Below are 26,414 nucleotides of genomic sequence, written 5' to 3' on the forward strand. Positions count from 1 at the left end.
CTGAAGAATTCAGATCACAGTAAAGTTTAAAATTATATTTGAAAACTTGTTCAAATTACACAAAAAATTATCCAGAAATATGCATGCAGGTGCCTTTTTGGTCCTACAGTCAATCCCCAAGGACTTTTCAGGAAAGCTATACTTTTACTAGTAACCCAGGGCTATTGTCTAATCGTCCAGGTCGGTGGGGTAGATCCTTTTTTGGAAAAGGCAGTTTTCATCCAAATCCTGAGGATATACGACTTTAAAGGCACCACACATATAATGCATAATTTCAGGTAGTCCTTGACTTCAAGCCATTTGTTTAGCAACTGTTCAAAGTTACAGTGGCACTGAAAAAAGTGATTTAAGAGTGATCCCTGCACTTACACCTGTCACAACAAGCTGGCAGGAATAGCCAACACTCCAGAAGATAGGCTTAAGATACAGAAGGATCCTTGGGCGCTATGTAACAAAATGAAATTCAATGGTGAAAAAGGTAAGGTTCTACATTTAGGCAAGAAAAACCAAATGCACAAGTATAGTATAGGTGGTACCTTGCTCAATAGTAGTGACTGTGCGAGGGATCTCGGAGTCCTAGTGGACAATCATTTAAATATGAGCCAGCAGTGTGCTGCAGCTGCCAAAAAAGCCAACACAGTCCTAGGCTGCATTAACAGAGGGATAGAATCAAGATCATGTGAAGTGTTAATACCACTTTACAAGGCCTTGGTAAGGCCACACTTGGAATACTGCATCCAGTTTTGGTCACCACGATGTAAAAAAGATGCTGAGACTCTAGAAAGAGTACAGGGAAGAGCAACAAAGATGATCAGGGGACTGAAGGCTAAAACATATAAAGAACGGTTGCAGGAATTGGGTATGTCTAGTTTAACGAAGAGAAGGATGAGCGGTGATATGATAGCAGTCTTCAAATATCTCAGGGGCTGTCACATAGAAGAGGGAATCAAGCTATTCTCCAAGAAGCAATGGATGGAAACCAATGAAGGCAGGACAAGAAGCAAGGGATGGGAACCAATGAAGGAGAGAAGCAACCTAGAACTAAAGAGGAATTTCCTGACAGTTAGAACAATTAATCAGTGGAACAACCTGCCTCCATAAATTGTAAATGCTCCAGCATTTTAAGAAGAGACTTGACAACCATTTGTCTGAAATGGTATGGATTTCCTGCCTGAGCAGGGGGTTGGACTCGATGACCTCCAAGGTCCCTTTCAACTTTATTATTATTACACCATTTCCATTGTCATGTGATCAAAATTGGGCTTGTATTTACAATGGCTGCAGCATCATGCGGTCACATGACTGTCATTTGCAACCTTCCCAACTGGCTTCCGACAAGTAAAGTCAATGGGAGAAGGTGGATTTTCTTAACGACTGAGTGATCCACTTAACAACTGTAATGATTTGCTTAATAACCAGGGCAAAAAGGTTGTAAAATTGGGCATGACTCACTTAACAGCAGCCTTACTTAGCAATGGATATTCTGTCTCAATTGTGGTCATAGGTCAAGGGCTACTGTATAGAGGGGTTGGGATAGAAGGGTTCTAATAAAAGACCTCCTTCTATGTTTGGTGGAAAATGCAATAAAGTCTCAACATTTTTGACAGATATTTTCAGTGAAATAAGAGCAATGAATCAGAAAAAGGACTGAATTCTCATCAAGTTTAGATCTGTTGGGGACATTTGATGGAAAGAATGAAATATTAGAAAGACCCTGCTTTGAACAGCAGTGTTTGCAATTGCCCAGCAAGGGAATTATCAAAGCTTTTGCTTGAAAAGGGTTTGGTATGGTTTAGTTCAGTGTTTCTCAACCTTGGCAACCAGAAATCCGCACATCTTCAAGTTTCCAAGATTAAGAAACACCAATTTAACTAATTGCCCTGCTTGAGAAGGTTTCTGATTAAAGTCTTATGCTTCTCAAACTGGGAAATAATTAAAAAAAATTGATCTGTCGCATAAACATCCAAAAGAACACCTATGGCTAGAATGTATGGGGAAAAAGCAAGCATAAAAGCTATTTTACCCAATGTGATGAAAAGAAACCTGATAAAAACCATAAATCATAAAGATAAGCCGGGATTAAGGAGGTAAAGCAACCAAATTCATTATCTTAACCGATGAAGGCTCAATTCCCACACACCGTGCTGTCAACCGATGACAGCAGATGGGAGAAAAGCTGGCATAAAAAAGAAAAGGGGAAAAAAAGCTATATTGTAAGCGAGAGGGATTAACACCCCCCCCCAAAAAAACCCCAACCATCCGGCTCCTGATTTTGCCCTCACTTTGCAGACGGACATTACTCCGTTTCTCCTTAAGAAAAATGAAAACAAACCGAGACTTGGCCGCTTCGCCTCTGACGTCACGGCTTCACCTGCGGCACCCGCGAGCTCCGGGAACGCGGCGCCCCTAGGGAAATGAAGGGCAGGACCGCTAGCCAATGACCGCGGCGAGCGGTGGGGGTGAGGCGTGGCCCGGCCGCTGGAGTGGCGTCAGAGGAGGTAGGTTGGCACCCAGGGCAGGTGGAAAGGAGTCTCCGGAGAGGCTGGAAGGCTGAAGAAGGGGGAAGCGCGGAACTGCGGGCTTTTCCCCGCCTCCTTTAAAGGGGCGAAGAAGTTAAAACTTTCCCACGGCCGTCGGGCTCGCTCCGGCCTGCTCGGCAAAGAAGCTGCGGCGCAGGTAAGGGCAGATCGCGAAGGACAAGGTGGGATACCGACCCGGAGGACTGGGGGAGTTTTGCCTCCTGGAAAAGTAAGAGGGATGCGGAAGATGGCGTGGGGGTCAGAATGGGGGGGGGTTCTCCCTTCCAAGTCTTGCAGGTGGGAGAAAAGAGGGGGCGTGGAAAAGCGATTCCTTCGCCCTCCACCCCCAAATCTAGCATTTCGTAGATTATTGCGGGGCGGGGCGCCCGCATAACTGCAAATTAAAAAAGACAACGTGGGGGCGGAGAGATATTAGACTGGGTGGGATTTCCCCGATCTGAGGGTCAGGCTGGCTCCCTCTTAGGGTTAGACACGAGAGTGGTATCGAGCGGGGGTGCAAACACGCCACCCTTCGCCATCCCGGGGAACTTGTTAACTCGCGTAACCTGCTTTTATTTTCTTCCTGTCGATGCTGGAATGACTTTGCATTTTGAGCGCTGGGGCGCGGTGACGTTCCCGATGCCATTAATCAGCAGAAAAGTGCTTTATGGGGAAAAAAGAAAAAAAAAAGAAGATTCCGAGTTTCTAATGGATGGGGGCAAGGACAGGCGCCTGCGTTTCCCCTGCCTCTGGGTGCATTTTGTTAACTGGCCTGGAATTCAGCAGTCTACAACAGGACAGAAAGCAAAACAAACTTTTCTTACAGGAGACCTGCCAACCTTAAGTGCAGGTTAAAGGGCTGAGTAGCTGTAATACCACAATCGGAGACAATGATAAAAGCTATCGTACAAAGAAACTCATTTGATTATTAAACAAATGTATATGGTCACCCAACTCATACATAAGTGACTTTCCTTGGTGACTTAAAAATCACGTTAACATAAATCCATTAAAAAAAACCACCTTATGGCAGCAGCAATGCAATATTTATTAATTAAATCTGATGGGGAGCAGCCTGGGGCAGAAACTAAGAAGGGATCTTGATTTTTTGAAAGAACCAAGAAATGCTAAAGATCATCTCTCAGCACAAGCATTTAGAATCCTGCTTGAGTCTGATATGGCAACCTCCCTTAAAAACAAAAAAGACTTCTGTTACTTTAAAAATTAATGCTGCTTTGGTAATACAGCAACTGGCGGCTGCTTCATTGCATGTGTAATGTATCCTTAGCTGGCAAGTACTCTACACCCCTAGATGGAGAGAGTTCTCTCAATTACTAACAGTACCAATCACAGAGGGGGGATCTTGGATTTGACAATCCTGAACAGAACAACCCTGAAACTTAGGAAGCTCTGCAGACTGATTTTTGCAAGGCTAGAACATGACAACTTTATGGTGCACATGGCTGAAGGATCAGTATTCCTAACTAGGTCTCATAATTCAGAGCAGTTACTAAGAAGTGTTCTCATAGGGGATACAGACCGATGTTTAGTCCTGAAAGAATGCATGGCTTGCTTACTTGAGATTGGTTTGGAAATTCTAATGTTGGATATTGGAACTGCTTATTATGTAATTACTGGCTGTCATTTGCATAAGGAGCTTTGCAAACTTGGATGAGGATATTTTAATTGGAGCCTTTCCTTCTCAAGCCCTGCTCTATAGATATTTATCCTGTGCACTCTGTTTCTTGTTCATCTCCATTTTATGTTAAAAGATGCAAAAATTCCTTCTCAAGATAATTAAGAGAGTGCCAGTCGCACGTTCCACTGGGTTATTTTCCCATGTGTTTGCCTTATAATTTGAGAACTTCTTCCTTGTTAGTATTGTATTACTCCTACACTTTATGGGTTAAATTGTGAAGAGGCTAACCCTATAGCATACTTTGTATACCCTGGAGTTTTGCATATCGATTAACTATTTACTACATCTTCGTGCCAATTTTAGTAAGAGGATGGTTATATATTCCCAGAATGCAGAAACTGTGTTTTCTTTTTACACTTCTGTTTCACAACAAACATAATCCTAACCAGAGCTCGCTTAATCAGAAATACCAGGCATAGCAGGCAATAGAGGAAAATAGGAAGGATTGTCTAAATGAGGCAGCATTAATTTTAAGCGTGACATTGGAACTCTTCAAGGAAGCAAAAGGTCTTGGACTGGCTTCCTGTTTAATTTTTCAAAAACTTTTTGTAGCATCAGGGTCTGTCATGAGATGTGCTTCATCAGTTGTTATGGTTCAAATCCTGCTGCATAACCACACCCAGCCCGGTGGAAAAGCATGTGTAGTTTACATCCTGGGGATTTCTCAATGAAATCACCAGACTTCATTCACACACACATGGGCAAGGCTGTGGTTTGCTTACTCGTTTTTTTATGTTTATATATTTATATATTATAATTTTACATTCCCAGAAAGAATAAAAAAACAAATTATAGCTAATCTTATATGACTTGTAAATCTATGATTTTTTTTAAAAAATCATAATTTACAAGTCATATAAGATTAGCTATTATTTTTTAAAAATCATAGGCCAGATTCTTACAGGTCTCTAAGTCAGGTACAGGGTATCCCTCAACTTACAACAGTTCATTTAGTGACCGTTTGAAATTGCAATGGCACTAATAAAAGTGACTTGTAATTGTTTTTCACACGACTATTGCAGCAGTAGTCATGTGTCTGCAATTGATGATTTATTTTGCCAGTTTATTTCTAGTTTCAGGCAAAAAATGCCCACTGCTAAAATGGGTCTGCTTAACAATCATCACATTCACTTAACAACTGTGACATTTTTTTAAACAACTGCAGCATTCACTTAAGAACACTGCAAAAACAGTTGCAAAATCAGCCACAGTCACGTGATGACCTGCTTAATAACTGCCACAATTTATGACTATAAATTATAGGCTCAGTTAGGGTTGTAAATCAAAGGCTAGTGTTCTGGGAAATAAGAGGTGGTAGTGCAGTTATGTGTTTGCTGGGAGGAATCTCAAGGTTTTGCAAAGGTTAACCATGCTGATTAGAGAAGAAGATACTAGCAGATCTATATGACTCCAGATAATGGAATGATACAGTACAATTTTGCTGATAACATATGGGAATAAGATTTTGTATTCTTGATTATCAGACATTTAGAAATGGAACAGTTTAGACTGGAAAAAGAAACACATTAAACATGGAAAGATAAATCATGCAGAATTATCAAAGAGCAATTCTGATCTTTCAGCTGGTCATTTATATTACTTAGGTATTTATTTATTTAGCATATGGGATATACATTGACTAGCATATGTATTAACATTTTATGGTCATTTATAATTCCACTGGCACCTGAAAGGTGTGCACCATGGTCTTAGTTGTGTTTAACTTTCAGCACTTCTGAAAATACTTCTGCTCAGCATGTCTTCATTATAGAACAGTGTTTTTCAAACTTGGCAACTTTAAGATCTGTAGACTTCAAGTCCCTGAATTCCCCAGCTGGCTAGGGAATTCTGGGAGTTGTAGTCCACACATCATAAAGTTGCCAAATTTGAAAAACACTGCTATAGAATTTCTTACCCAACAAAGCTGCTAGCAAGTGGTCAAACAAAGCTAAGGATTCCAGCAGAGAATAATGGCAGGTCACCTTGTTTGGCCTTGAGTCCTTCACTCAGTTGATTCTCTTGCAAGCCTAGCATCAGGTTCTTTGAGACTGCTGGCTTTTGATTTTAAATTGTACGTTAAAATCCATGTAATCCTATTCTTGTTTGTTTAGAAGTAAATCCTGTGGATTCAATGAGACTTATTCCCAGGTCAGCTTTTATAGTAGGGTGGGCAGACCTATGACTGACTCTCCATACTTGAATTCTGTATCATTGTGATGGCACAAATACAAGCAAGCTGCCTTTTAAGCCTATCACAAGAGCTTATCCTATTTGGTTTAGATAAATATTTCAGTAGTTGGGGATGCTTTTGGGTGGGGGGAGGGAAAATGGGTTGTTTGAGAGCTGCATAGGGAAAGCGCACAGCTAACAGATATAATAAGAAATGGAAAGCTGAGGTTCTTGGCCTGTTGTTCCCTTTGGGAAGCATTTAAAAAGCATTTATGGGGATCAGAATTTTTTTCCAGCTTTCACATGTCAGTTTTCTTCAGGCTGAAATCACTGTTATTTACATTATAGTCACCTCAAAGTGACTGTTTTGGCAAAACAGGAATTTAAAAGTCCCATTGAGCAAGGATGTTATTGAATTTGTACATCAAAAGATTTCAGATGATCCCAAAAGGTCAAAAGCAATGAGTTTTAAACACATTACAGTTGTTAATATTTTTTACTCTGGATCATGTATAACCTGCATCTGCTCCACCAGCCTGTCTGTCCCTCTCTTTCCTCTCACCTCACCCCAATTTAAAGCCTACATCAATCCAGCCCCTCTATGCGTCTAATGGTGAGCCGCATGAAAGCTTATGTTCTCAATGAAACTGGTTACAGCAGTTGGAAAAGGCTGTACCAGACTTCTTCTGATTTTTACCATTCTTATTTAGTAAGCACTTGGATAAATATGTTTCCAGGGAAATATTTAAAAATTTTGCATCAGAAATGCAAATGTCAAAAAAAAGAAAAGAAAAGATGTTTTGGGGAAAAACATTAAGCAAATTTTGACAGAAAAATGCTATCTATTTTTTCTTCTTAGAAACTTTGAGAAAGTTCTGGTTTGGCTCTGACAGTGCTGATTCATCAGCAGTTTTGACATTGCCAGTTGAACGTGCTGCAAGTTGCTTGGAAAATGCAGCCTGGCCAGTAAACAGACAGATAAGTGGAAAAGAAGCTGGGGACTTTTTAAACACATTGCTGATTGACGAAAGAGAAAGAAAGATAAAGAAACAAATAACTTAGTCAATATCATGTGGCTGCTGATGTGTGCAAATAGATTTCTGTTTAATATTCTTCAAAATGGGAACCTCAACAAAAAGTTGCAGTTGAAGTGTTTCTTTTATTTTTTTTGGCTAACCAGACACTTACCTAGCCAGACTCAGTATTTTGTAATGAGGAAGCATGCTCGGTTCTCATGAGTTTGCTCTTATGAATGGGAAGTTAACCCCCCCCCCTTTAATTTCCTTCTTTTTATTTCTGCAAACTCTGACATTCCTCTGATGGTGCTGATTCTCAGCAGTTTAGTTCACGTGGCTGCAAAGCATAAATTTTTGGTGATCCGGGATACTGTATTAAAAACGGATATTTCACGATTTGAATTGTAGGGTGCTTTGTGAATGACAAATGCAAATCCTAAGCTTTAGTTTAACTTGCATTAAACTATAGTGATACATTCCTGAACATTGGGCCTGATGCTTGTATTGCCATTTAAGCTTGTACAAGCACCTGTTTGCATATTAACAGGAGCACAGCAGCTATGCCAAGTTTATCAGAACCAGCAAATTACTAGGATCTAAACATTACTGAGCCCTGCATACTTACTACTGGCTGCGTAGATCCAGTTTGTAAAGCCACTGCTTTCAACAAGAGACATTCTTGCCGGTTGAATCTCAACCTTTTAACCATTGAATTAGATAGTCAAATGAACAACATTGCCGTTTAAATTGCTAGCTCTGAAGGAGAACATCCTCTCAAAGAAAAGGAAAGAAATTGGCTGTGCTCGATTACTTACCCCATGTGCTGAGGTTGTCTACGCTAACCCTTCAGACATGGTGCCGATGCTAGGGAAGGGCCTGGAAGTATTTGAAAGTCTTATTATCACTTCATTTTCTTTCCAGAATAAGGAGGATTTGATTGTCAATGCTATGATGTTCCAGCAGATGATATTAGTTTAAAGATAGTCCTCAACTTACAACCACAGTTGTGATCAGAATTTCATTGCTAAGTGAGGCAGTAGTTAAGGGACTTTACGCCTGACTTTATGATCTAACTTGAAGAGCTGTGGTGGTGCAGTGGTTAGAATGCAGTATTGCAGGATAATTTTGCTCACACTGTCAGGAGTTTGATCTTCGCTCAAGGTTGACTCAGCCTTCCATCCTTCTGAGATCGGTAAAATGAGGACCCAGATTGTTGGGGGGCAATGGGCTGACTCTGTAAACCGCTTAGAGAGGGCTGTAAAGCACTGTGAAGCGGTATATAAGTCTAAGTACTTATTGCTGTTGTTATCCATGGTTGTTAAGCTAATCGCTGCAGTTGTTATGTGAATTATGCAGTTGTTAAGTGAATCAGTCTTTCCCCATTGACTTTGCTTGTGGGAAGGCTGCAAATGATGGTCATGTGACATCCAGACATCCAGAAATAAACAATATTAAAGGGGTTCCCCAAACCCCATTCTCACCCTATATCAGTGATGGCGAACCTTTTAGAGACCAAGTGCCCAAACTGCAACCTAAAACTCACTTATTTATTGCAAAGTGCCAGGGCTGCATCAGCATTGTGGTGCCCTCAGGGGGGGCAGGGTGTGTGGCCCACTGGGTGGGCGTGGCTGCAGTGGTCACAGTAGACTGGGTGACCACTGGCTGGGGCCAGTCCCTCGCCATCTCTGGGGCATCCCCAGGGGGCCAACATTGCATGCTCGCTCAGTTCCTGCCCTGTCACTTCCAAACACCATGTGCTCGCTACTCTGGCAAACTCTGCTGGGGCAACAGCACACATGCCAGAGTGCTGCCTCTGGCATGCGTGCCATAGGTTCGCCACCGCTGCCCTATATCCTAAGGCTTGTATCAAAAGCCACTCATAGACCATAAGGATGGGGATCTGCTGAATCTGGGATCAGAGTCAGATCTTAAAGGCTTTTCAGAACTCCATATCTGACTGTATTGCAATTTAGGGGCTTGTAAGCATTTTAATTTGCACTGTTGATGCAACTAGAGATGTCCAACCTGACAACTTTATGACTTGTGGATTTCAACTCCCAGAATTCTTCAATCAGCATGGCTGGCTAGGAAATTATGGGAGTTGAAGTCCACCGAACTTAAAAGTTCCCAAGGTTGGACACCCCTGAGATACACTACCACAACAACAACATTGGAGGTCTGGAGCCCAGAGGCAAAACTTAGTACAGTCCAAATTTACGCTATGTTAACCAATTAATACAATTTTTCTCTCTCTAAATAGCAGTTTATCTATTTTAATTTTGTTCAAATGTCCAATGTTATATCTTGCTTTTGTTATATTGGTATACTCTGTATCAGTCAATGCTATAAATAAGCTGTATTATGACTACCAAAGCTGAAAGGCAACATTATAACAAGATACTAATAGAGTTAGTTTGTAGTTTAATTGCAAGAAAATGAAACAGATAATCCTAGAATGTAAATAAATTATTTAAAGGAAATTCAGCATATTTCAGCTCAAAAATCTCAGCTGTCAGGGACTTTTTGTTTCAGAAAGTAAATAAGTCATTTTTAGAGGTTTAATACCTGCCATTAACAATATAGCCATTGTTAAGTTTTATTATTATAGAATAAAATAATAACATAATGGCTTGTGTGGCTAGGACACTTGGTTGGAGATTAGCAAGCCTGCATTCTAGATCTGAGTGTTAAAAAAAACCCTCAGGGGTTGCCACAAACAAGAGGGAGTCAAGCTATTATCCAAAGCACTTGAAACAATGGAGGGAAACTAATCAAAAAAAGAAGCAACCTAGAACTAAGGAGAAATTTCCTGACAGGTAGAAAAATCAATCAGTGGAACAACCTGCCTCCAGAAGCAGTGAATGCACCAACACTGGAAGTTTTTAAGAGACTGGACAACCATTTGTCCAAAATGGTATAGGGTTTCCTGCCTGAGCAGGAGATTGGATTAGATGACCTCCAAGGTCCCTTCCAACTGTTGTTGTTGTTGTTATATTTATTTATTTACATTCCCTGAACTCCAAATCTGTGTTAAAACGAGCAGTAAAACTATCAGGCGTACATGTTCCTTTAAGCCAAATATTTCTCAGTTCCTGTTTTATGTGCATTAGTTCTGTTAAGAGAATGAATCCATATAACCATTGATCGTTTTTATTTTCTTGTTTTGGCAAAATATATTCAGTAGAGGTTTGGCAACTGCTCTGAGGCTGCTTTTACTGTAGCTTTTTTATGTGGTAAAAGCTGACAAGTGACTCACTGGGCCAATCGAGTGGAACAAGTTAATTAGTTACAGGAAAAGCCCCAAATCAGTGTGTATAAAAGTCCTTGTGAAATCAGTGGGATAGCCTAAACAGCCACGCACAATTGAATGGTTGCAATAAAAAGAAGTAGAACACATGAGCTTAGGATGAGCCTCAGACTAAATCAGGAATTTAGCGTTGTGGATCAAATGTGATTTTTCTTACTTCAGTACAATTGCTGTTTTTCTCCTGGACTCCTTATGGATAGGCTGGAAAAGATGCTTTCTGCAATCTGTCTTTTCTCTAAACTCAGAATATTAACCTTAAGGACTGGACAACCATTTGTCTGGAATACCACAGGGTCTCCTGTATGAGCAAGGGGTTGGACTAGATGACCTTCAAGGTCTGTTATTCTGTCCTGTTAAATTCTCTTCTGAATGAAGGCAGATATATGTGTCGCAGGATATTGTTGCGGGATCAAATCGATTTCTAGGAAATTCTCTCACCAGAATGAGAGAGAAGTTCCCTGAGGATGGGCTCCAGCATGAGTCCAAAAGCTCAGAAGACTAAACCTCTGGTCCTGGCTGACTGACCCAGATTGGATCCTGCAAAACTCTTCTCTTCCTTGGGGCAAAAAAGCTTTTAGAAAAATTCTTGGGCACTCCTTACTCTCCTGCTGAGCATTATTGTGCAGTCTTGAACTGGTCTGCTAGGAACTGTCATTAAAAGCAGATAGAGCCAAGAACAGAGACTTGGGACAAAATGGAATCAGGCTTTAGTTTGCTGCAATCGAAACCAAATACCATTAACGTAAATCATTGCTGTGCATTTAATTTAATTTCAAGATCTTAATAATTTTTCCTCCCATTTAGTTGCATTACAAATGTGATTTTAGAAGGATTTTGCAATCCCAAACAAAGCTTTGAAGAAACATATGCAGCTTCTTGAGTATGGGTGCAGTCCTAGGTTGCATCAACAGAGGGACAGTTTCAAGATCACGTCAAGTGATAGTACTGCTTTTTATTGCACTGGTGAGTTTCTGTACACTTGGAACACTGCATCCAGTTCTGCTCACCATGATGCCAAACAGATGTTGAGACCCTAGAAAGAGTGCAGAGAAGAGCAACAGAGATGATAAGAGATGTGTAGGCTAAACCAGTGGTTCTTAACCTTTTTGAACGAATCGCCCCCTTGACCCAATGAGGAAGTTGTCATTTATTTATTTATTTTTAAAATTTATAAACCGCCCCACTCCCGCAGGACTCTGGGCGGCTAACAATAAAAACAACATAAAACATGACAAAACAAACAGTACAATAACAGTCATCCAGGGGTCAGATTTTATAAACCCCAGGACTGCCGGAAAAGCCAGGTCTTAAGCAGCGTACGGAAAACCAACAGGGTGGGAGCGGTCCTAATCTCCGGGGGGAGCTGGTTCCAAAACGTGGGTGCCATCACAGAGAAAGCCCTCCTCCGCGGCCCCACCAAATGGCATTGCTTGGCTGACGGGACCTGAAGGAGGCCCAGCCTGTGGGATCTAACCGGACGAAGGGAACTATGAGGTAGTAGGCGGTCTCGCAAATAGCCTGGCCCTGAGCCATATAGAGCTTTAAAGGTAATAACCAGCACCTTGAATTGGACCCGGAGACCAATAGGCAACCAGTGCAGCTCACGGAGGATGGGTATAACGTGGGTGTATCAAGGAGCACCCACTATCACTCGCGCGGCTGCATTCTGGACCAACTGTAGTCTCCGAATACTTTTCAAGGGTAGCCCCATGTAGAGCGCATTGCAGTAGTCCAAACGTGAGGTGACAAGGGCATGAGTGACTGTAAGGAGAGCCTCCCGGTCCAGATAGGGTCGCAACTGGTGCAACAGACGAACTTGTGCAAAGGTCCTCCCAGCCACAGCCGTCAAATGATGTTCCAAATTCAGCTGTGGATCAAGGAGGACACCCAAGTTGCGAACCCACTCCGAAGAGGGTATATTTCCCCCCGCTAGAGTCAACACTGGACAGTCAACATGATCCTTGGGAGGCAACATCCAAAGCCACTCGGTCTTGTCAGGATTGAGCCTGAGTCTGTTAACCCCCATTCAGACCCTCACGGCTTCAAGGCAATGGCCCATCACATCAGCCGCTTCACTGAGAGAGCTCGGGGAGGAGATACATAGCTGGGTATCATCAGCATACTGATGAAACCTCACCCCGTGCTGCCTGATGATCTTACCCAGCGGCTTCATGTAAATGTTAAATAGGGGGGAGAGGACCGACCCCTGCGGCACGCCGCATTCAAGGGGCCTCGGGGTTGATCTCTGCCCTCCCACCAATACCGATTGCGACCGGCCAGAGAGGTAGGAGGAGAACCACCATAAAATGGTGCCTCCCACTCCCACCCCTTCAAGTTGTTGCAAAAGGATACCATGATCGATGGTATCAAAAGCCGCTGAGAGGTCAAGTAGCACCAAGACAGAGGAATAACCCCTGTCTCGGGCCCGCCAGAGATCATCCATCAGCGCAACCAAAGCAGTTTCTGTGCTGAAGCCGGGCCTGAAGCCAGATTGAAAAGGTCTAGATAATCCGCTTCATCCAGAGACCATCGGAGCTGGAGCGCCACCACTCTCTCTACAACCTTCCCCAAAAAGGGGAGATTGGAGACTGGACGGAAGTTATTTAAGTTAAGCGGGTCCAGGGTATGCTTCTTGAGAAGGGGCCTCACAACCGCTTCCTTCAAGGATTGCGGGAAAGACCCCTCCCTCAACGAAGCATTGATCAACACCTGGAGCCAGCTTCGTGTCACCTCCTTGGCAGCCGAGATCAACCAGGAAGGACACAGGTCCAATAAACAAGTGGAGGCGCTCATTGCTCCCACCGCTCTGTCAACATCCTCAGCAGTCACAGACTCAAATTCATCCCATAAAACTGGGCTGAGACCTGCCCCAGTCATCTCAGAAGGCCCTGCCCAATCGGAGTCTAGGTCTGTCCAAATCGGAGCGATTTTGTCTGATAGAAACTGCACAAATTCCTCTGCCCTACCCTGTAAGGGCTCCCCAGCTTCCTGAACATTAAGTAGGGAACGGGTCACCCTAAACAGGGCGGCGGGGCGAGATTCTGCAGACGCAATAAGTGCGGAAAAATGCGAACATTTTGCCGCTCGTATCGCCACTAAATAAGTCCTAATATAGGCTCTTAAAAGTGTCCGGTCGGATTCGGAGTTACTAGCCCTCCAGCATCGCTCTAGACGTCTCTTCTGACATTTCATCTCCCGTAGCTCCTCGGTAAACCAAGGTGCCTTCCGGGATCCATAATCACGGAGAGGTCGCAAAGGCACGATCCGGTCTAACGCCCCTGATACCGCCTTATTCCAAGCAGCAACCAAGGACTCAGCCAGTTCGTGGAAGAGGGAATCAGGAAAACCCCCAAGCGCTATTTGGAACCCCTCCGGGTCCATTAAACGCCTGGGGTGGAACCACCTAATCAGTTCCACCTCCCTGTGGTGGGGAGGTAGGACCGAGAAATCTAACCTCAACAGGAAGTGATCCGACCATGACAAGGGAGAAGTAACTATACTCCTTAAATCGAAATCACGTCTCCACTGCCCCGAGAGGAATACCAAGTCGAGCGTGTGTCCTCCCCTATGGGTCGGACCCTGAATTATCTGGGTCAGGTCCATGGTTGTCATGGAAGCCATGAACTCCTGAGCCACACCGGAGGATTTGCCGAGTGATGGCAGATTGAAATCCCCCAGCACCATAAGCCTGGGGAATTCCACCGCCAACCCGGCTACCCCCTCCAGCAGCTCGGACAGGGCTGTTGTCACATAGCTGGGAAGCAGGTATGTCAACAACAAGCCCGACTGAACCCTTGAATCCAACCTCAAGAGGAGGGACTCACACCCAACAACCTCTGGGGCAGTCATCACCCCCCTCCCCCAACATAACCTCTCAATCACAACATAGGAAATAATTCTTCAATTTATGCAAACACTTTTTTGTTTTCTTTAAAATTGTCATCAGGACATATTGATGCAAATAATTTATTTCCAGTCTTTTCCCCATATCTCCCATATTCTGGCCAATGGTGGGCCACTGTATGGGTAGAGGCTGCTGCGCAATGCGCATGAAGATAAGCGATGCGTCTTCACATGTGTACGGCGTTCTGTACTGAAGCTAGCTGGAGGAACATTTGAAAACACAATTGAATCCACTAATAGTGAGCGATCTGATTTTTTTGTACGACAGATATACAGCGATTCACTGTACAAAAAAGTCTCAAAAGTGTCCCCAAAACTTCTTGCTCCATCGCCCCCATATCGCCCCCTTTTTGTTCCTTTGCCGTGTTGCCCCTTTTCGTTCCATTGCCCCCCTGAAAAATGAAATCGCCCCTGGGGGGCAATATCGCCCAGGTTAAGAACCACTGGGCTAAACCATAGGATGAATGATTGAGGTAACTAGATATGTCTAGTCCAGCGGTTCTCAACCTATGGGTCGTGACCCCATTTGGGGTCGAACGACCATTTCACGGGGGTTGCCAAACAAGGCTGTCCACCATTTTTCCCCCTTTTCTTTAGCTGTGCTACTCCCTCTTATTCTGTTGGCTTTTGAAAGCCAATAGAATAGACTCTATTCAAGAGACTCTATTCTATTGGCGTTCGAAAGCCAATAGAATCTATTGGCTTTCGAAAGCCAATAGAATAGACTCTCTTGAATAGAGTCTAATTCTATTGGCTTTCAAAAGCCAATAGGAATTGTCCAGGCTGTCTCTGCCCTGCTGAGCCCGCCAAAAGCCTCAGTCTGCAAACGGTGCTGCAAGGCGAACTTTCTGGAAAGCTTCCCTCCCTGCTGAGCAACTACTAAAAGTAAGTAAAAGAGGGCCAGGGGTGGGAGGTGGGAGGCCGGCGGGCGCAGGGAGGGTTGGTGGCGTGCGTGGGGCCCGGCGGGTGCCTTACCTCCCTTGGGCTGGGCCAGCTGGTGGCCCAGCCGGTGGTCCCTGCGCCCTCGCTGCCGTGTGCCATAGCCGCCCAGGAGCGCCTGGGCCTGCCTGCTGCCACACCAAGTGTGCGGTGGCCAAGGTAAGGCTAGCGGGGCAGCGGCGGGTGCAGAATGGGTTGCTGGTGTGCGTGGGGCCCGGTGGGTGGCTTACCTCCCTTGGGCTGGGCCAGCTGGTGGCCGAGCCGGTGGTCGGCCTGCGCTGTCGCTGCCACTTGCCAGCTACGCCTCGGCCGGCGCAGGGAGCAGCACCACACATGCGCGGCGCTCCTGGGCCGAGGCGCAGGAGAGGAGGCAGAGTGTGTGCGCCTCCTCCTGGCCCATCCACTGGGAAATACAGGTAGTCCTCGACTTACGACCACATGGTTGGGGTTGCGACATTGGGAAGGTTGAGAACCATTGGTCTAGTCTAACGGAGAAGGACTGGGGGTGATATGATAGCAGTCTTCTAGTGCTTGAAGGACTGTCACAGAGAAGAACCTGTTCTCCAAAGAACCTGAGTGGAGGACCAGAAACAATGGGTGGAAGATCATTAAAGAGAAAGACTTGGTCATACCAAGCTTAATCTCAGCCCAGTGTCTATTTGCAAACTTTTTTAAAAATCTGTGTCTAAAAGGCCTAAACTTTTTAACAAGCCTTTTCCACAGGGGAACACGTTCTTTGGCAGTCTTCCCCGAGGGGTGCACTCTTTTGCAAATCCTTTTCCTCTTAACATCTTTCTGTGCATTATTTTCCCAGCCTGTTCTGTTTTGAATGTGAGCTTCTGCTTGCTAGGTGACCTTGGGATATCTGAGAAAGACCGAGTGTATAATAATAATAATAATAATAATAATAATAATAATAATAATAATAATAATAATAATAATAATAAGATTGCACAGACTGATTACAAGCAGCGGCATGACAAAGTAGCAACAATGGTGCATTGGAAGATCTGCAAAAAATATCATTTGCCTGTAAGCAAAAACTGGTGGGATCATAAAATAGAGAAAGTCATAGAAAATGATAAAATTAAACTGCTCTGGGACTTCAGAATTCAAACAGACAAGCACCTGCAACATAACACCCCAGACTTCACAATTGTCGATAAGAAAGACAAAAAAGTCGGGATAGTGGACGTGGCAGTGCCTGGAGATAGCAGAATAGAAGAGAAAGAACTGGAGAAGATAACAAAATACAAAGACCTACAAATAGAAATAGAAAGACTGTGGCAAAAGCAAGCAAGGGTAGTACCAATAGTCATAGCTCCTTGGGCGCAATCCCAAAACAACTGGAGCACCACTTGAACACCATTGGCATTGACAAATTCGCTATTAGTCAATTGCAAAAGGCGGCCTTCTTAGGAACTGCTTCCATCCTGCGACGATACCTGTAATACCATCAAACATCCACATCTGCCTATCCCAGGTCCTGGGTAAGGACTCGATAGGTAGACAAAATGCCAAATCCAGTCTGAACATCTGGCTGACTGTGCGATGATCGATAATAATAATAATAATAATAAAGTTGGAAGGGACCTTGGAGGTCATCGAGTCCAACCCCCTGCTCAGGCAGGAAACCCTACACCATTTCGGATAAATGGCTGTCCAGTCTCTTAAAAACTTCCAGTGTTGGAGCATTCACTGCTTCTGGAGGCAGGCTGTTCCACTGATTAATTGTTCTCACTGTCAGGAAGTTTCTCCTTAGTTCTAGGTTGTTTCTCTCCTTGATTAGTTTCCACCCATTGCTTCTTGTCCTGCCTTCAGGTGTTTTGGAAAATAGCTTGACTCCCTCTTCTTTGTGGCAGCGCCTGAGATACTGGAACGCTGCTATCATGTCCCCCCTCGTCATTCTCTTCGTTAAACTAGACATACCCAATTCCAGCAACCATTCCTTATATGTTTTAGCCTCCAGTCTCCTAATCATCTTTGTTGCTCTTCTCTGTACTCTTTCTAGAGTCTCAGCATCTTTTTTACATTATCGTGACCAAAACTGGATGCAGTATTCCAAGTGTGGCCTTACCAAGTCATTGTAAAGTGGTATTAATACTTCACGTAATCTTGATTCTATTCTTCTATTAATGTACCCCAGCACTGTGTTTGCTTTTTTGGCAGCTGCAGCACACTGCTGGCTCATATTTAAGTGATTGTCCACTAGGACTCCGAGATGCCTCTCACAGTTACACAGTTACTATTGAGCATGGTGCCCCCTATACTATACCTGTACATTTGGTTTTTCTTGCCTAAATGTAGAACCTTACTTTTTTCACCATTGAATTTCATTTTGCTAGATAGCGCCCAGTGTTCAAGTCTGTCCAGGTCCTCCTGTATCATAAGCCTGTCTTCTGGAGTGTTGGTTATTCCTGCCAGCTTGGGGTCATCCACAAATTTGATGAATTCCCCATCTATCCCCTCGTACAAATTGTTGATGAAGATGTTGAAGAGCACTGGGCCCAGAACAGAGCCCTGGGGCATCCCACTACACACTTCCCTCCATGTAGATGCAGTTCCATTGAGGACCACACGCTGAGTACGGCCGGTCAGCCAGCTACGAATCCATCTGGTGATGGTGGTAATAGTACTGCTTTATACTGCACGCTTGTATAGTTCTGGGCCCCACAATTCAAAGAAGATGTTGAGACCCTGGAAAGAGTGCAGAGAAGACCAATGATGATTAGGAGACTGGAGACTGTATGAAGAACAGTTGCTGGAATTGGGTAGGTCTAGTTTAATGAAGAGAAGGACGAGGGGTGACATGATAGCAATGTTCCAATATCTCAGGGGCTGACATAAAGAAGACGGAGCCAAGCTATTCTCCAAAGCACCTGAAGGCAGGACAAGAAGCAATGAGGAGAGAACCAAACTAGAACTAAGGAGAAATTTCCTAACAGTGAGAACAATTCACCAGTGGAACAGCTTGCCTCCAGAAGTTGTGGGTAGTCCATTGCTGGAGGTTTTTAGGAAGAATTGGCCAACCATTTGTCTAAAATTGTAAGGACCCACCCCACTTTGCATCTTAAGAAGACAGAACTCTTGGAATAATTCTTCCAACAGGAATCCTTTATTAAGAAGAAGTGGTTGCAGGCGTGCTAGACAGGACTTGGGGTCCAAGCTCTCCCATTCAAGGTTTTAAGGGGTTCCCCAGCAGTCCCACCCAATCACCCCCCCTTCCAGTGATAGTTTCAGGTATCACAATTCCACCCCTTTGTTCCTTTCTTCCGTCTGGATGGAGACTTCAAATAAACTACATGAAAGGTAAATAGCCCCCTTTGTTATGGTAAGGTTCTTTGGTGCTAACTACATTCAAACTCTTTGAGGTTGCAATAAACACATTCAATTCCTTAGAAGTATACTGAAGGAAGTGAGGGCCATAAAGCCCCTTTGTTCTCCCCCTTCTCTCCCTCTTATGGCAGAATCCACAGAAGGCAGAATTGGGGTTTTCTATATTTGATGATTAAAGATGAAATATAATTGGATTCTAACATCCGGCCCCTCTTAAAAATAAGAGAGATCCACCTGAAAGAAAACAAAACAGGTATAAAACTTAGTCAGGCTTGTTAGGATACTCTGTGTGAAACTTCTTCAATAGCTTCGGGGCTCTGACATGACGTTTATGGACCCACTCGTTTTGTGAGAGAGGGAGGTGTTTCCAGGCAACTAGGTACTGAGTTGCTCCATGATATCTCCTAGAATCAAGCATTTCCTTTATTTCGAAGTGTTGTTCACCCTCCACCATGATTGGAGGTGGTGGGGGGGGATTTTTGGCCGTAGAGGTGACTGATGCTCTCTTTTCAGCAAGCTGCAATGAAAAATTGGGTGTATTTGCCTGAGATTTTTGGGTAATTCTAATTCTACTGTTACTGGATTTATGATTCTTTTAATTGGAAAAGGTCCTATATATTTTGGTCCATGTTTTTTACAGGGCTATAGGGACTTTAGGTATTTTGTAGATAAGTACACCATTTCTCCTATAATGAATGGTGTAGGCTCAACCCTTTTTTTTATCGGCTTGTGCTTTGTATGCCTGCCTAGCTTCATCTAGTGCTTTTCTAACTATTGGCCAGGTGTTTTGTAGTTTTTCCATCCATTCTTTCAGTGAAGGGATCGTTGGTTCGTTTGGCGTTAACTCTGGCATAGGGTTGAAACTTTGACCGTTGGCTATTTGAAAAGGAGTGTAGTCTGTGCTGGAGTGGACTGCATTATTGTAGGCAACTTCTGCAAAAGGAAGTAAGTCCGTCCAATCACTCTGTTGGAAATTTAAAAAACATCTCAAATATTGCTCAAGTACTGAATGGCACCGTTCCGTTTGTCCATCTGTCTGAGGGTGATGGCTCCCCTTTGAATTTCACCTCCAACGGTGGACGTCTTGGAATGGATCAGTGCCTCCGTTGTTGGTGGTAGTGTCTTCCATCCAGATTGCCATCTGTGGTCCGGTAGGGGGTGGGGACTACTGGATCAGTAGATGTCCCCGGGGTTGCAGGTTCCACGTCCCCCTCGGTGTCTCTCCCTTTGCGGCTCCAGGAGCTGGGGCGGCCGTAGGACTCAGGATTCTCCTCTCTTAGGGAGCTGAGAGTTCTCTTCATCAGGTCAATAGCTTTCTCTAGGATCCAGTCTGAGTACGGTGCCCAGCTTCCTCCCTCTTCACTTGCGTGCAGGGATTTCTCCATCTCCTGCTTCCATTCTGCTTGCTTGGTCCCCCGTCTCAGGGTCACCTTTCTTGATTCCTTTCCCCACTCACTTTTCCTTCCAACGCCCATTGACCAGTGAGGCTTGTGGTCCCATGTCTCCACCACTTCTTCTCCTGAGGAATCTGACCTCTCGGATCCCAACATCTGACAAGGTTCCAATTTGGTCAGCGGCTCTCTTTCCAGGGAGTTTTCCCCCTCTCTTGCTCAATTGTCTGACATGGTAAATTTTTGCAAAATCCCCCGGCAAGGGTCTCCCTTCCAGGTGGATTAATTTTGCAAGTCCTGTCTAATGTAAGGACCCACCCCACTGTGCATCTTAAGAAGACAGAACTCTTGGAATAATTCTTCCAACAGGAATCCTTTATTAAGAAGAAGTGGTTGCAGGTGTGCTAGACAGGACTTGGGGTCCAAGCTCTCCCATTCAAGGTTTTAAGGGGTTCCCCAGCAGTCCCACCCAATCACCCCCCCTTCCAGTGATAGTTTCAGGTATCACAATTCCACCCCTTTGTTCCTTTCTTCCGTCTGGATGGAGACTTCAGATAAACTACATGAAAGGTAAATAGCCCCCTTTGTTATGGTAAGGTTCTTTGGTGCTAACTACATTCAAACTCTTTGAGGTTGCAATAAACACATTCAATCCTTAGAAGTATACTGAAGGAAGTGAGGGCCATAAAGCCCCTTTGTTCTCCCCCTTCTCTCCCTCTTATGGCAGAATCCAGAGAAGGCAGAATTGGGGTTTTCTATATTTGATGATTAAAGATGAAGTATAAGGTCTTCTGCTTGAACAGCGGGTTGGACTAGAAGACTTCCAAGGTCCCTTCCAACCCTATTATTCTATGTTCTATGATTTGGATGGTCACTGTCAAGGATTTGTGACATTTGCTCTTATTGTGGTATGTTGTGAAATTTATAGTCAAATAATGACTTGGTAGCCCCAATTAGTCCATTGTAAATGGAGCCCTGTAGCTGCTACTATGCATTACAGAAATTACAACCAAACATTTAGCGGCTGTTTGAAATTATAGCAGCAGTGAGAAAAGTGACTTATGCCTGGTCCTCACCTTTGCAGCATCCCCATGATCATGGAATCAAAATTCGGGCATTGGCAACTAGCATGCATTTACAAGGGTTGCAGCTTCCCAGAGTATGTGATCGCCATTTGTGACTTTCCCAGTCAGCTTCCGACAAGCAAACTTGAGAGGGAAAGCCAAATTTGCTTGATTCACTTAACAACTGCATTGATTCGCTTCACAACTGTGGCAAAAAGGCTGTAAACTTGAGTGTGGCTCTTTTATCAACCATCTTGCTTAGCAACAGAAATTTTGGTCCCAATTGTTGTAAGTCGAGGACTACCTGTACACAGGAAACTGCTTATGAGAGAAACCCAAATTACCATGCTACAATTAGCAGCATAGTATTATTTTGTTTAGGGCAGTGTTTTTCAACCTTCACAGCTTTAAGATAGGTGGACTTCAACTCCCAGAATTCCCCAGCCCGCATGCAACTTAATCTCCCTGTGTCTTAAAGTTGCCAAGGTTGAAAAACACCGATTTAGAGCAATGCTTGATTCTCAGCAGGGTATATGAACACCTTAGGCTGGATTTGCTTGATAGAACAGCTGCTAAGATCGGCCTGTTGGGAAGGAATAATCAAATGCCTTCCAGAAAATACATTTTCCAATTACTGTATGAATGCACAATTCCCTGTTTGCATTTGGCTGCCTTGCATCACACCCCGTCCTTAAATTATTTTTTTCCCCACTGCTGGCTGATAAATTCAAGGCTGGCCTTTGCCAGTTGGCAGCAGGTTGAAAACCGGCTCCAGTTTCCTTGTTTGCAATGGATTTGGGGGTGTTTTCACACACTGTGGAACCTGAAAGACTGACTCTCCAGCTAGGAGTGTTGTTTGCCTGTTGTCCATTTTCAGAGTTCAGCAAACTTCCTGGATTGACTTCCAAGTCTGCCTTTCAGAACAGCCAAAAGAAAGGAGCAAACAGCAGATTTGTTTGCGTGGCTGGGTGGCACTAAGCCTAATCCTTTTCTCAAGGAGATATTGTTGGTTTCTCGCTATAAATTCTCAGCAATTTCTGTCCTCTCCTAGCTTAATGTGTGTGTTGGTGAGTTTCAAGCTGTTTGATCTTCAGAGAATCTCAACTTGTCTGAGCAGTAGACAGTTGTGTGCATGGGATCATTTCAATTTTTCCAGAGCACTTGAACTCTTAGAGCTAATTGAGGAGGTATAATAAAAAAATTAGAAGGCAAAATGGCACCTGTGGCAATGCAGTTGAAGCTTGGCTTGCACCCAGGCGGCGCTTTGATTGTAGCATTGTGAGCAGTACAGATAATCCTCCACTTTAAAAAGTTCATTTAGTGACCATTCAAATTCCGCTCTCGATTGTAGTCATAAATTGAGGACTATCTATATTTAAAAGCTCCTTTTAACTGGAAAAAAAATGAGGCAGGAGCATCCTGTCTCTTTACATCAATGCCTCCAGAGAAACCCTAGAGCCACCCTTCAAAGATAAAAATTGCTGAGCATTGCTTTCCTCCTTCTCCGACTGTTACAAACAGCCTGGCATATCTGCAGCTAGTCCTCAACATATGACCACAATGGGGATCAGAATTTCTGTTGCTAATCAAGATGTTTAAGTGAGTCATGCCTCATTTTTGCCATAGTTGTTCAATGAATCACTGCAGTTGTTAAGTGAATCACACTGTTGTTAAGTGAGTTTGATTTCCCCCAATGGCTTTGCGTGTCAGAAGCTGTCTGGGAAGGTCACAGATGTTGGTCATATGACACCAAGATGTTGCAAGTGTCGTAAATCCATGCTGGTTGCCAAGTGCCTGAATGATGAACATGTGACCGTAGGGATACTGCCAGGGCTGTAAGTGTGAGGACTGGCCATAAGTCACTTTTCTTCAGTACCGTTGTAGCTCCAAATGATCGCTAAACAAATGGTTGTAAGTTTGAGGACTACCTGTAAGCAAAGCTGAATCTGTACAGGTAGTCCTCGAGTTACGACTAGAATTGATCCCAAAATTTATGTTGTTAAGTGAAACATCTGTTAAGTGAATTTTGCCCCATTTTACGACCTTTCTTGCCACAGTTGTTAAGTCAATCACTGCAGTTGTTAAGCTAGTAACATGGTTGTTAAGTGAATCTGGCTTCCCCATTGAGTTTCCTTGTCAAAAGGTTGCAAAAGGGGATCCTGTTTTGCATACAGTAGGATTTTTTGTGGGGTAAGAAATACACCTTGGTAGCCTAGGAGAAAGCAAAATCCAACACAACTGAATGAAAGTGACAGTTAATTAATTTGCCTTGACGTTTACATAAAATTTAAATTAAGTATAGTTAATATGATTGCTCCGAAATCATCTAATTACTAATCTTCTTGTAAAACATCAAATGTTTGGTAGCAAACTTTTGCAGGGGCACTTGAGGCTTTTAAAGAGCACAAGCAGAATTGAATCCTTACATTGTGCTCCTCTCTTTGGGATGGCATCTGCTGTTGATTCTATAAAACACTAGGCATATAAATTGTTCCCAACCAATAAAACACAGATGCAAAATTTTAAATACAGAAAAACAAAATCAAAAAGAATTAAACATGAGAACAGGGTATCCAACAAGTTCTGCAAGCTATAACTATAGTTGGAAACTTGAGAGCCTTTCTAGTACAAGTAATCCTTGACATATAACCAAAATAAAGCCTGCCTGTTCTGGTTGTGTGTGTGTTGTAATCATCATAAAACAGGTCATCTAGGTGAGTGATCTGATTTTATGACCTTTTTTGTCATAGTTGTTAAGCGAATGCAGCAATTGTAAAAGTGATGCCGCGATGGTATTAAACAAACCAATGGTTCACTAAGGGCAGGGCTTTGCCAAAAATGAGAGTTCTGGTTTTCAGTCAAACCATAATTAAATGAGGTCATGTAACTAGGGGACATTGACATTGCTATTGCCGAGTGCCCAGCTGCATGACCACAGAGGGGGCCCAACCGTCGGAACTTTGAATCCAGGTTGTAATGTATTGTGTTAAACTTATGGAACAGTTGCAGAGGTCCGTGCAAGGACCGTTAGCAGACCACGTGGCCTGCTAGCCAGACTTGCTGTCTGCAACGTTGATTAGTATGCATTTGAGTGGGAGAATACAGTACATTCATTGGCTGACACTGCCCAAAGCTGAATGTTTAAATAGCGGCGGTGCCATGTTTGTTAGTTTCTGTTTTGACCTTCAATAAAGAAGTACCTGTTTAGTACTGCTGCCTCTTCAATGCTGAACCAAGCAATAAATAGAACATTGGCGACGAAGGTGGGATTGTGCTGCTGCAATTCGACAAGCTGAGTCACTACGGGGAACGGCGGTCCAACCTACACTCACTATCCTGCCAGTACGAAAACGCTGGAGGAGAGTGCTTCAAGGAACCACCCTGGAACTCTGTTGGAAGCCTGTACAGCACGAGGTATTGAAAAGGCCGCCAAAGACTCACCATGGTGAAGATAGGTTGACTCTCAGAATTTGACGTCGCTCATCCAGAGAGGTGGATCTCCTACGTCACGAGGGTTGAGAACTACCTGCGAGTCAACCAAGTTCGGGAAGACAGATTGAAGGTTGCGATGCTGCTGTGTGTTTGCAGTCAAGCAACATTTGACATCGCAGAAAACTTGGTTGCACTGGCGCTGCTTGAGTCCATTGCATACGAGAACTAAAAAAAATGCTCAAGGAACATTTTGAGCCAAAGCTTTCAGTGATCGCTTGGTGACACGCTTTTGAACAGCGAGACCAGTGTCCTGGTGAATCCACCGCCAACTTCATAGCCACTCTTTGCCAAGCTGCATGGCCATGCAAATTCAAGGACCTTGAAGAATGGCTATGGGATCATTTAGTTTGTGGTCTGAGGAGCCAAAAACTTCAACAGAAGATCTTTGTTAAAGAGACTGTCTCTTTTCAAGACACGTTGATGGAGATAACGGCTGAAGAAGTAGCCGGAGGAGCTGTTAAGGCCTTGTGGCTCTCCAAGAACCCTCCTTGCTTGGACAATGTCCACCAAGAGGACGCTGAGAGGGTTGAAGACTCCGACTTGGATTATGAAGTCAATCGGTTATAGCAACCTCCAGAAAGAAGGCCTCAATGGCAACCTGACAAGGCAGTTCCCTTCTCTCGGTGTTTCGGGTGTGGAGGCCAGCACAAACGGGCCGACTGCCGGTTTCGCACTGCAACTTGCCAGGTGTGTGGCAAGCAGGGCCACATCACCGCTGTTTGTTTGGGTCACAGAAAAGAACATTCATCGGAAGAGTTGCCTCGGAAAGGTACTGGGGTTCCCAGTCAGAACAGGGCAGGTTTTTGCGTGAGTAGGAGGAGTGCATTTAGGACAGGTGCCCATCACCCATTCAAGGAGAAGCTACACCTCGAAGTCAAGTTGCAAGAGGTTCCGTCCAACATGGAGTTGGACATGGGTTCAGCTCTATCAATAATCTCCCAAAGCACACTCAAGCAGATTTGTTGTAAAAGTGGCCAACAAGTTAAGCTCAGGCCATCGAACCTCATTTTAACAGACTTCCAGAATTCCCAGGTCAGCGTCAAGTGGGAGGCCACACTCAGGGTGCAGTTCAGGAACTTCAAGGGCCCGTTGGATGTCGTAGTTGTCAAGGGCAACCACACTAACTTAATTGGGCTTGATTGGTTTTATGCTTTGGGAATTCAGGTGACTGGGTTAAACAGTTTGCAAACTGCGAGCCTTTCGGCGGTGTGTAGAGAGTTTGCTAATGTTTTCAGCTCTGAATTGGGGGCATACAAAGGGGCCCCAATTTCTCTCCGGCTTGACCCTAAGATAGCACCGATTATGATTAAGCCTTGTCGGGTGCCTTTTGCCTTGAAGCAGAGAATCAATGCAGAGCTGGACAAACTGTTGCAGCAAGGCATTTTGGAGCTGGTGAACAGCAGTCCATGGGAAACTCCCATTGTCACACCACTTAAGGCCAACGGAGAAGTCCGCATTTGTGGCGACTATAAATGCACGCTAAACAAAGCTCCCCAGCAGCACTCCTATCCAGTGCCTGTAGTCAGCCACATCTTGGCTTCACTACAGAGAGATTGCATTTTTGCCAAATTAGATTTGG

General features: G+C 44.0%; 1 protein-coding gene across 3 annotated transcripts in view; it reads left to right on the forward strand.

The window, feature by feature from the left end:
* Positions 1–2,504: 2,504 nt before the first annotated feature.
* EPB41 (erythrocyte membrane protein band 4.1) overlaps positions 2,505–26,414 on the forward strand; it is a 158,874-nt gene continuing 134,964 nt past the window's right edge. Inside the window, exon 1 of one of the 3 annotated variants that reach the window (XM_039334341.1) lies at positions 2,505–2,748. The gene's annotated coding sequence lies outside the window, so the exon portion shown is untranslated. The remainder of the gene's footprint in view (positions 2,749–26,414) is intronic. The other 2 variants (XM_039334344.1, XM_039334329.1) reach the window with 2 other exon arrangements.

The sequence above is a fragment of the Crotalus tigris genome, unplaced genomic scaffold, assembly GCF_016545835.1.
Source record: "Crotalus tigris isolate CLP2741 ecotype Arizona unplaced genomic scaffold, ASM1654583v1 scf7180000017628.32516253702:7417878, whole genome shotgun sequence".
NCBI classification, from domain to species: Eukaryota; Metazoa; Chordata; class Lepidosauria; order Squamata; family Viperidae; genus Crotalus; species Crotalus tigris.